General features: G+C 52.8%; 1 long non-coding RNA gene across 1 annotated transcript; it reads left to right on the top strand.

Moving 5' to 3' along the window:
• The first annotated feature begins 9,140 nt into the window (after positions 1 to 9,140).
• LOC103593636 lies at positions 9,141 to 10,507 on the top strand. The gene is made up of 3 exons (XR_550774.1): positions 9,141 to 9,411; positions 9,558 to 9,654; positions 10,035 to 10,507. It is a non-coding gene; the product is annotated as an uncharacterized LOC103593636 (long non-coding RNA).
• Positions 10,508 to 11,848: the final 1,341 nt, after the last annotated feature.

Below are 11,848 nucleotides of genomic sequence, written 5' to 3' on the forward strand. Positions count from 1 at the left end.
GGTCACCCACTTTGTGAGCTGTGGGCTGGTCACCTCACCTCTCTGAGCTAAAGTGGGTGCCAACACTGCCCAGGGCTGTGGTGGGGGCAGGAGGGATGTGGGCATGAGGAGTAGATGTCCTAGCACCTGGCACATCTCACCTTGTGTCCCTTCCCTCACTCTCCATGAACCCTGGGCTCAAATTGAACTAGGGCCCACACCTCTATCCCAGGGCAAGTTTACTTACTGGTTCACAGCCAGGTCAGGTCACCCAGTGACTGAGCAGCTTGAAGCAGTAAGAAAATGACCAGCCATGCTGAGGGCAGCGTCTGTCCTGTCTGACGTCTTTCCACTTTTCCCCAGTGCTCCTCACCTGACCCACCTTAACAGAATTAGCCAGAGGCAGGAGGGCTTGCCTGGCCTCTCCTAGGATGTTTCCTGTAGCTTCCAGCCAATTCTCACAACAATAAAGCTATATAACTGCTCTTCTGGCCTTTGCTCAGGCCTGAGTCAAAGAGGAAAGGCCATCAGTATCCACAGGTGTGAGTTCAGGCTGCGATCCCACTGTGGGCAGCACCCTGTGCTCAGCGTGCCTGTCTGTGTGTGTTTGTGCACCTGCGTGTGTGTGTGCATGTTGCCTGCCTGTGTGCATGCCTGTGTGTGTGCGTATGTGTGAGCTATGCAGGCTATAATTTCCAAAATTAAATTTTACTTTTCCTGATTTGTAAATTCTCTTGCATGAAAGAATTTTACAGCAGCATAAAAATGAAATTACATCAAGTTACAGTTCTATTGGGTCACCTCTGAAAAAGAAAAATTTACATTGTGTGCAATTGGACCTCCTAAGAAACCCCAGGATTCCCCACAGTAAAGGTACAAACTAAAGACAAATTCTGGCCAATGATCAAACACAGTGGGTAGTAAAAGTGAGAGATGGGATCCAGGGCTCAGCCTGGCCTGAGAGGATGGCAGCCCATGGGGGCAACTGTCTGGACACTCATCCTCACAGCCCTGCCCTCTCAGGGTGGCCAGTGCAGGCATAAGGATCTGCCCACTCTCTGCTGAACCCCTGCCTCTACCTCATCCCCCACAGGAGAATCAGTAACAGCCAACACCCTCCCCATCGCCGGGGTGACTCTACACCAGGTTAGTCAATGTGGTTGACCATCGATCATTCTAGTCATTACTGGAGGTACCACTTTCTAGGACGCCCCTTGTAAATCCCTCTCCTCCACTTCCAGTTGGGGCCAATGCCCTTTCACCTAAGAAGTGAGGCTTCTGGCCTTGCCCCACTCTGCTCCTGGCTTTCTGTGTTCTTGAGAGCCCAGGGCCTGGCATGCAGCGAATGTTCAGCAGATGTGCACACAACAGAACCAAAGCTTCCAGCTTTTGCTGAGAACAAATATCATGGCTGCTCCCAGAAGGCATGCGCCCTGATAGGGCTGTGCTCTTTCCCCCCTGGTAGGGCTGTGCTTTTTCCCCAAAAATCTTGGCTTCTCCCACCCCTATGTCTGCTGAATCCTCATCAAAGGAGCCTGGCTCAGAAGGGACCCCACCTTGTACTTGGGCCTCATGACCTGCCGTTTCAGTGCACACAACTGGCCCAGGAACTCCCTCCTTGATTTTTCTCCTACACATCCCTGTCCTTCTCTAGGAGGTGGTAGTGGCCCAGGAGGGCCTTGGAGGGCATCTTTGCATACCCTTCGGTCCACAGAGAAGTAAACTGAGGCACAGAGAGAAGGCCCTTTTTCAAGACTGTGTGTGTTAGTGCATGTTGGACAGCCCCTCTCCTTGGATCCAGCTGCAGAATTTCACCAGTTGGTAGGACCAACTCACAGGGCCCAGGGCCTTCAAAACACATGTGTAAACTCATCTGTACAGGGGCACTGAACAGGGTGTCACTAGAAACTTCTGGAAACTGACAGAGAATGGACAGAAGGGGCCTCTTGTGGGATTCCCAAACCCTTTCCTTCAGCCCTGACCTAGCACACAATCTATGCCAAGATACACTCTGTCCCTGGCCTCAGTTGCCCCATGTGCGAGGCAGCAGGCAAAGCANGGTCACCCACTTTGTGAGCTGTGGGCTGGTCACCTCACCTCTCTGAGCTAAAGTGGGTGCCGACACTGCCCAGGGCTGTGGTGGGGGCAGGAGGGATGCGGGCATGAGGAGTAGATGTCCCAGCACCTGGCACATCTCACCTTGTGTCCCTTCCCTCACTCTCCATGAACCCTAGGCTCAAATTGAACTAGGGCCCACACCTCTATCCCAGGGCAAGTTTACTTACTGGTTCACAGCCGGGTCAGGTCACCCAGTGACTGAGCAGCTTGAAGCAGTAAGAAAATGACCAGCCATGCTGAGGGCAGCGTCTGTCCTGTCTGACGTCTTTCCACTTTTCCCCAGTGCTCCTCACCTGACCCACCTTAACAGAATTAGCCAGAGGCAGGAGGGCTTGCCTGGCCTCTCCTAGGATGTTTCCTGTAGCTTCCAGCCAATTCTCACAACAATAAAGCTATATAACTGCTCTTCTGGCCTTTGCCCAGGCCTGAGTCAAAGAGAAAAGGCCATCAGTATCCACAGGTGTGAGTTCAGGCTGCGATCCCACTGTGGGCAGCACCCTGTGCTCAGCGTGCCTGTCTGTGCGTGTTTGTGCACCTGCGTGTGTGTGTGTGTGCATGTTGCCTGCCTGTGTGTGTGCGTATGTGTGAGCTATGCAGGCTATAATTTCCAAAATTAAATTTTACTTTTCCTGATTTGTAAATTCTCTTGCATGAAAGAATTTTACAGCAGCATAAAAATGAAATTACATCTAGAGGGTCACCTCTGAAAAAGAAAAATTTACATTGTGTGCAATTGGACCTCCTAAGAAACCCCAGGATTCCCCACAGTAAAGGTACAAACTAAAGACAAATTCTGGCCAATGATCAAACACAGTGGGTAGTAAAAGTGAGAGATGGGATCCAGGGCTCAGCCTGGCCTGAGAGGATGGCAGCCCATGGGGGCAACTGTCTGGACACTCATCCTCACAGCCCTGCCCTCTCAGGGTGGCCAGTGCAGGCACAAGGATCTGCCCGCTCTCTGCTGAACCCCTGCCTCTACCTCATCCCCCACAGGAGAATCAGTAACAGCCAACACCCTCCCCATCGCCGGGGTGACTCTACACCAGGTTAGTCAATGTGGTTGACCATCGATCATTCTAGTCATTACTGGAGGTACCACTTTCTAGGACGCCCCTTATAAATCCCTCTCCTCCACTTCCAGTTGGGGCCAATGCCCTTTCACCTAAGAAGTGAGGCTTCTGGCCTTGCCCCACTCTGCTCCTGGCTTTCTGTGTTCTTGAGAGCCCAGGGCCAGGCATGCAGTGAATGTTCGGCAGATGTGCACACAACAGAACCAAAGCTTCCAGCTTTTGCTGAGAACAAATATCATGGCTGCTCCCAGAAGGCATGCGCCCTGGTAGGGCTGTGCTTTTTCCCCAAAAATCTTGGCTTCTCCCACCCCTATGTCTGCTGAATCCTCATCAAAGGAGCCTGGCTCAGAAGGGACCCCACCTTGTACTTGGGCCTCATGACCTGCCGTTTCAGTGCACACAACTGGCCCAGGAACTCCCTCCTTGATTTTTCTCCTCCATGTCCCTGTCCTTCTCTAGGAGGTGGTAGTGGCCCAGGAGGGCCTTGGAGGGCATCTTTGCATACCCTTCAGTCCACAGAGAAGTAAACCGAGGCACAGAGAGAAGGCCCTTTTTCAAGACTGTGTATGTTAGTGCACGTTGGACAGCCCCTCTCCTTGGATCCAGCTGCAGAATTTCACCAGTTGGTAGGACCAAATCACAGGGCCCAGGGCCTTCAAAACACATGTGTAAACTCATCTGTACAGGGGCACTGAACAGGGTGTCACTAGAAACTTCTGGAAACTGACAGAGGATGGACAGAAGGGGCCTCTTGTGGGATTCCCAAACCCTTTCCTTCAGCCCTGACCTAGCACACAATCTGTGCCAAGATACACTCTGTCCCTGGCCTCAGTTGCCCCATGTGCGAGGCAGCAGGCAAAGCATCCAGGGCAGGGAGCACCCACGTCACCCAGTGGAACACTCGGGTGACTGAACCCAGCTCTTCCAGGCAGTTCCACCTCAATCGGGCTTCCGCAGTTCCCCTTAAAAAGTCTTACCTCTGAAGTGAGAAATAGTTCCGTGATCATAATGGTGGTGGAATTGTTTCCTCTTACTGCTGAAGGAACGTTCGCTTGAGGCTTCCTGCCAGGTTTCAAGGTGCCAGCCTACTCGGTTCCTGTGAGAGCTCTGCATCTGGCTTGCAGAGGAGAGAGTAAGCTCTCTGGTGTCTCTTCCTTTTCTTATAAGGGCACCAGCCCTACTGGATTAAGGCCCCACACTTATGACCTTATTTAACCGTAGTTACCTCCTAAAAACCCTATCTCCAAATACAGTCCCACTGGGGGCTAGGGCTTTGACATATAAATGTGGTGGGGAGGGACACAATTCACTCCACAGCACCCATCTCGATATAACTACATCTTGTTATAGCTACACTTTAACCTAACAACTCCTTGACATAACTATCCCTTGATATATCTAAGCCTTGGAGCAAATGCACCTTGCATTACTAATCTTTGTCGTAATTACACCTTAACCTAACTGTACCTTGACATAACCTAATCTTGGCATAACCCCACCTTGACATAATGGCATAAGGATCCCCATGCATTCCAGTTTACAAACAGAAATCTGAGTCTTGCACCAGCGACGTGACTTGCCCGAATTGGCAAACCCAGAAAGAAGCAGAAGCAGCCTCCCCCCAACTCTTCTTCCTGCCCTCCCTGGGCCGCCTTATTCACAGCCTGGGTCGACTAGCCTGGTGGAGCTGGCCCTGAGAGCCCATCATGCCCTGTACTTCCTTCTTCCTAAGGAGAATGCATCTCTGAAGTGTAAACCCTGCTTTCTCTCTGGAGGGTTTCAACACTCCACTTGTGACACCAGATGTGTGTGTGGGGGGGGGTTCCACTGGAGAATCTCCAATTCTCCAGAACCAGCTGGATGGCCTGCAATTTAACTCGATGCTGACACTGTTGATCTGAACTCAGCCTCTGATCGCACAAGTTAAGAGCTAAGTCCCAAAAGACTGCCCCCATTTCAGATGCCAATTGCAAATTCGACTTGTCACCTGTTCTTTGGACCCCACCGGCTGTAAAGCAGAGGTTTCCATGGCTCTCTTCCCATGTTCAATAATTTGCTAAAATGGCACACAGAACTCAAGAAAACAGTTCAGTTACTATTACCCATTTGTTATAAAGGATATTAGGCTACAGATGAACAGCCAGAGGGAAGAGATGCATAGGGCAAGGGATGGGGAGCAGAGCTTCTGTGCCCTCTCCAGCTGTACCACCTTCCAGGAACCTTCAGTGCTCATCAGCTGGGAAGCTCTTCAAACCCCATCCTCGGGGGTTTTATGGAAGCTTTACTAAGTGGCATGATTGGTCACATCACTGGCCACTGGTGATCCACTCAACCTTCAGCCCCTCTCCCTTCTCCACTCCCTTCCAACCCTCTGCTCAAGTGGTTGGATTCCCTGTCAACCAGTCCCAACCTGTGGTCCAGGAGCTCCCGGACACCAGTCGTCTTATTAGCATATAAAAGTCACCTTGCTATCAAGGGTTACAGGAGCTCTATTTCTTATTATAAACCACAGTACCACAGTCTCCATGTAAGAAGCAAAGGCGGGGGGAAGTAAGTGCCCTGAGAAGAGCTGCTTCAGCCAGCTGCCAGTGTTCTCCATGTCCCCATGTGGAGAGTGAAGACCCCTGCTCAGTCATACTCAAAGGCCACTATTGCCACTCCTGGCCCCTAAATCCAGCTGCCTCTTGAGCTTGGCCTGACATGTTGGGAGGCATTGTTGCAGTGGTTCCCTCAGAGGGGGTCCTGGACACATGGGCCCTCAGGGCTCTTGGGGGCACTTAACACATTTTTATTAGCCCTACTATGTGCTGGGCCCAGAGCTAGGAGTTGCCTGGCATCAGGCTGGGCCCTTCCTTGGCAGGGGTAGCCTCATCTGTACATGGTACAGGGCCCCGCAAGGCCACCAGAGCTGGACTGAGCCCTGGTGGTGGCCGGCTGGGCTCCTCTTCATTGCACAGATGGGATTCTAGGGTTAAAGGGGCTGATCTGCCATGTAGTAGTCCAGGAAGAAAAGGAAAGAGGCAGAGAACGCCCCTTTGTCCCCAGGATATCAGACGGTGGGCTGGAGGTGAGGACTGGGAGGGCTCAGGAGCAGGTTTTGTCATCAGTCCCTGCAGCCTGGCCGTGGCCTTTGCAAGTCTCCTGTCAACGATGCTGGGGCAGAGCACTCAGAGCTGAGCTTGGCAGGGCCAGGGTGGGGTGCCAGGCCCTGGGGGGTAGGGCAGGGCAAAGACACTAAAAACATTTAAGAGCCAAGCCCCTGGCTGAAACCTCATAGTCTCCTGGGGGAGCCCAACTCTGGAGGGTTGGGGAGGGGGTCAAGGAAGACTTCCAAAAAGATAACAAGAGTTTTTCGCATAGACGAGAGGGCCAGGGCCTTCATGTTCCCAGCAGGAAGGAACAGAATGCCTGCTCCATGCATCGCCTCAGCAGCCGTCCTGACACTGGACCATCAGGGCAGGGTGAGGGCGGGTGGGGTGAGGGGTGCAGCTGGACCTGGGGCAGGGGCAGACCCACAGTTAGGGCCTGGGAGGTCACTTTCCAAAGGGCTTGGAAGTTATCTTGGGGGCAGTAAAGGATTTGGGGCCAAGGAATGACAGAATACAATCTGTGGCTGGGGACTGGCTACAAGTCCCTGGAGGCAGTGCCTGGCACTGAGGACCCAGGTCTTGCTTTATCCAGTGATGAGGGTCTGGGCAGGGCCTGGGAGGTAGCAGAGAGAAGACAGATTGCAGATCCGTACTGGAAGAAGAGTCTCTGGGAAGGCGGCTGAGGGAAGGCCAGGCTTCCAAGGTGGACTGGAAGGTGGGAAAGAGGGTGTGTACCCAGTAGCAGTGCACATAGCTGCATGCATTAGCAAGCTGACCACAGGGGAAATGGGCTTGGCCTCTTTCTTACAAAGTCCAAGCAAAGAGGTGGCTGTGTTGGTCAACAGACATCAGTATCTGTGCCTATGTCTTTGCCATCTCCAGGCAGTAGCCTTGGCCATTATGTCCTTTTTCCAGGTGGGAAGAGGAGGTGGCAGTGTAGTGGGTGGGGTGGCACCCTGCCCAGCTCACTTCTTTAGACTGAGGCACCCCAGCTACTGGGGGGAGCAGCTGCCATGGACCCTTGACGCCACTCCCTCGGAACTACTGGCTGATGTGGGAGGCAGACTCTGCCCACTTGACTCAAGGCAGGGCAGATGGGCAGGCCAGCTAGCTCCAGAGCTCCCTGTAGGGTCGACACAGCCAGGGTGCTAGCTCATTGCTGTCCAGCTTCTCCCCGTGCCCCATCCAGCCTCCCTCACCTGTCCCAGGTGCATCTCCCAAGATGCCTCCCTGGGAAACCTCCCTTGTACACACAGCTCCCAGTCTGTGTCTGTCCCTGGAAAAGTCAATCTAAGACAGCAGTTTTGTAACAGTTGCTTTCAGTTAAAAATCTATTCCCTGCTTAAATTGCCCATTCTTTCAGTAAAATTCCATAATTAACCCGTGTTTCTTCCTATCTGTCTTTTTAAGATAATGCCTCTGGCATAGAAGTCACAGTCGTGTGCCTAGGATCATTGCAGTCTGCTTGGCCCAACACGAGGCCAGGCTCTCCTAGCAGAGGCCTCACCTTCTCTACTGCACCTGCACAGGTGCTCGCCCCACCCTTTCACCCTGACCACTTCCCCATGGATGTATCATCCTTCTGCAGTGGAGGGGACTGATCTGAGATACGGATCTCCTGTCTTCTCACATGCTGGCCTTGTAAATAAGCCTTTTTTTCCCTAGGGCAAAGACTGCTGCTTCGGTAATTGGATTCCATTGCTCGTGGGCGGGTGAACTACATTCAGTTCAGTAACAATGTCTGAGCCCTTTATTGAGAAAGCAAAATGTTTTCCAGACCCCCTGCCCCACCCTGCCCTTAGAGCAGACCTCTGCTTCTTTCTCAGTGGCCAGAATTAAGTCCTACCTGCAAGGAAGCCTGCGTACAGTACTGCCCTGAGCACAGTACTGCCCTGAGCAATATTGAGATTGTGTTATCAAAGGAGAAGCCAGGAGTGGGTGTCAGGAGTACTGACTGTCACAAAAAGTTTAGAGACTTTAAAACCACGTTTAATTTATCAACCCAGAGCTAATGGGAAAGTGGGAAGGTTCAGGGACAACTGATAAACCAGGCCGTATTTTATTGTTTGTTTGTTGTTTATGCTTTGAAAACTCCTTGTGGCTAAGGATCAAGACAAATAAGAAAATGTGAAGAATCACAGTGGTTGGCCTTTAAAAGACCTTGATCTAAGTCTTGATCACACTGGTTCTGGCTGTGAAATCTACCATTTCCTCACCTGTGAGGTGAGGGGGTGCCTCTGAGCAGCGTCCGTGAGCGAGTAAGGGGCAGCGTTGTTGTGCCGAGTGGGGCTGGGGAGGGCCGGGCAGGAGCGAGGCTGGGCGGAGAGGACTGGGGAGCTGGGGCGGAGCTTCACAGGGGCTGCAGCCAGTACGACAGGGCACAGAGGGGACGGATGGGCCAGAGATGCCCCACCTGGCTCACATCCCCTGGGAGGTGCAGCCACAGGCTCTGGAGCAGGCGTGGAATGAGGATGGGCTCAGGTCCATGGGACTCTGCAAAGCAGGAGGAACCAGTGAGCTGGACAAGGGGCCAGGGCAGAGCCACATGATCATCCAGGAGATGGAGACCCTAGGTGTGGGCACAGAAATGAGTGTGCTTCCCGGATGCCCCTGGCAGGTAAGTTTGAATAAAAGAGGCATCTAGATGGGGCCTTGACTCACCCCAGGCATATATTTTGCCACTAACTACAATGTTCCTTCTCTCATAAAATGCACACATGAGGAAGACAGAGGGGTTTACACTCCTGTTCCGTATCTATGCACAGAGATAAGCCCCAACACAATGCGGCCCGGTCCACTCCATCAGTAAAAGGTCCTGGTAGTTAAGCCTCTGCACAGGAGTGGTCCATGGAAACGACACACCCTCCACCCAGCCCATGAGCTGGTGAGAGGTGATGGGCAGGTGCTGTGCAATGAATCGGGCTTGGACAGAGGCACATGCAGTGTTGGAGAGTCGGAGAGGCTCACAGAGCAAGGGGACTTGTCATCCGCTGGTGTCCCAGGGAGGCCCAGATCTGACTGAGTGAGAATGTAGCAGCACAACTTGGGATTTGAGCTCTGCACATACGGGGGAGAAATTGGCGATGCTGCCTCACAGCCCGTCCTGTTGAGCGAGAGCTTGCCTGTGACTCTCCACGGCCAACAGCCAGGAGAAGGTCAGTGACAGACCCCGGGGTGGGAGGAAAGAGGGACCAACACCCGTCAGTTGAGGGATTTTCCAGTCCCACTGTGGCTGACCTAGAGGTTAGAATGTTGTTTTCCAAACTTTAACATTGTGTTGTTTTTTCTGTCTCTTTTAAAGATCATAGCCCAGTTATTGGCCAAAGCAGAGACTCTGGCTGTCCTGGACAAAGATGCAAATCAGACCTGCTACCAGCTTGCTCAGTGCAGAGCATCAGGTGTGGCTCGTGGGACCCTCTGTCCCCACACATGGTGTCCCTAGTGCTCAACTGGGTCTTCAGGAGATGTTGTGGGATGTCTTAGTCTGAGTTCCCCAAACATTAACCTGGCAGGAGTTGGGTGCAGGATCCTGGGAAGCCCAGTGGGAAAGGGAGGTGCAGAGCAGGGAAAGGAGAAAACCCAGTAAAATCTGTGCCGTGGCCCATGCCTGCAGAGAGCCAGGGGTCTTCTCTCAAAGACAGGAGACCCCTAAGTGGAGGGAAGCCGCCCCTCACCCCTAGAAGTGAGAAGGCAGCAGCACTACGACGGCTGCAGGAGGGCTCGGGGGCGCTGGGGTGGCTGCACAGTGATTAGGGGGCTGGTGTTTCTTGGGGCCCAGACAGGGCTTACAGTATGGTGGGAGAGGAGGACAGGACTGTGAAGAAGAGCAGGAGTGTGGGGCAGAGCCGTGCCGGGATCAGCTCTTCTCCTGAGGCCACTTCACCTCTCCCAGCCTGGCTGCTGCATCCCCAACTTTGCCTAAGCTGCATGAGTTTGGCTTCTGGGGAACTGGCATCCAAACTGTCCTTACTGAACTGAAAATGACACCACAAACCCAGAGCCCCAGAGACAAGCGCGACCTCCCGGTGCTGCTGCCCTAGAAGCAAGACCAGGTGGGCTGGGCTTCCGCCCTTGGGGAATTTCGTTGGTCAAGCCTGAAAGTGCTCCAAGGGGTGCTTTTGGTGACATTGCAGCCAGGACCTAGGAAATGATGGCCAGTTGCAGCTGCTAACAAGGCCAAAGTGACCAACTCAGTACTCTTTCCTGCTGTACCCCACATGTATGTATAATAAATTATCTAAAAAAAATACTCTTTCCTGTACAAACGGCTTTTATTTGCACGTGGATACTTAGTAAATACTGAACAGTGATCATCTCAGACAGCTGCCAGGTAAAAAAATGAGAGAGAGAGATAAATGGTGGCCTTTCAAGCTGTCAAGTTGATTAGAAAGCGAGCAGAAAGCAACAGTGAAGCCAGGGTTTCTCTTCGGTGACTCCTGTCCACCCCCACCCCTCTGCCAGGAGCAGGAAGAAAATTGACACAAAACTGTAAGCCCTAGAATCAGTTAAGTCCCTTTCATGTGATAATTTATTTCATTTTAAACGACAGTGGGCACATGCAGTCACTGGGCTGTGCCCTACTTGCCTGGCTCAGGAGACCCAGAGTGGAGACCATGACGAGGGGCCAAGACCCCTCCCCAGGGGGAGAAATGCCAGAGAGCACAACTCCTTATGAGAAACATTGACTTTGAAACAAAGCACCTCGATTTAACATTTCTGCACGTTTCTGTGGGCACAACGCCAGCCTTGCCTTTGGGAATGGTCCAAAAGCACAAACGCCTGTACATGTCGTGAGGTCCTTGGGAGCCCAGCTGAGGCCCCGACCCCACCAGCTGGCACCACTGCTCCCAGAGGAGATGAGAGGGGTGGGTGCACACGGAAGGGTGCCATCCCTGGGACAGGGGTCCTTTCACCGGCCCGAGATGACACACATTTTATTCCGGCATGGTGTGGAGCTGCCCAGAGGAGAATTTGTGGATGTAACGTCCCTGCCTCCTTCACCAAGGGTCTTTTAGGAGGTGGGGCCTTGAGACCCTGCCCCAGTGTCCTGCAGCCCCACAGTTTTCTAACTGCCTTGTGCAGAAGTAGGCTACGCCCTTCCCTCCCCATCCCCCAGCCCCAACCCCCATCCCCTGGTTCTATTGTAAAACGATTTTGTACAGTGGATCACTTATTGCCCCCACAAATCTACCCCCAATGTTGGCTTTGTGCACATTTTCCTTGGATCTCAATGCTGGGGAGGAAAGGGAAGGGGAAGTGGGGTGGGGGAGGCAGTGTGGCTTGTCCCCGTCAGCTCCCCCTGGGGTAGGAGACCGGTTTGAACACTCCCACGCCGAGCCAAGGCAGAGCGGGGATGGAAACAAGCTCGTGCACCTGTATTAGGTCTGAAGGCCTCAACAGCGCCTTTTCCATTCTAAGAACATTCCCCTAAACCTGCGGTAGGGAGCCCATTGCCGAGGTGAAAATCCCCAAGGAGGCGTGACAGTAGTGGAGCCTGGATTCTCAACGGTGAGGGCTTCGATGTTAGTTTTCTAGAAGGGCTAGGTTCATGGTCAGATAATTTCAAGAGACAGTTACTTTCTCAAAAAAAAA

Source organism: Galeopterus variegatus, unplaced genomic scaffold (genome assembly GCF_000696425.1).
Source record: "Galeopterus variegatus unplaced genomic scaffold, G_variegatus-3.0.2 Scaffold1386, whole genome shotgun sequence".
Classification (NCBI taxonomy): Eukaryota; Metazoa; Chordata; class Mammalia; order Dermoptera; family Cynocephalidae; genus Galeopterus; species Galeopterus variegatus.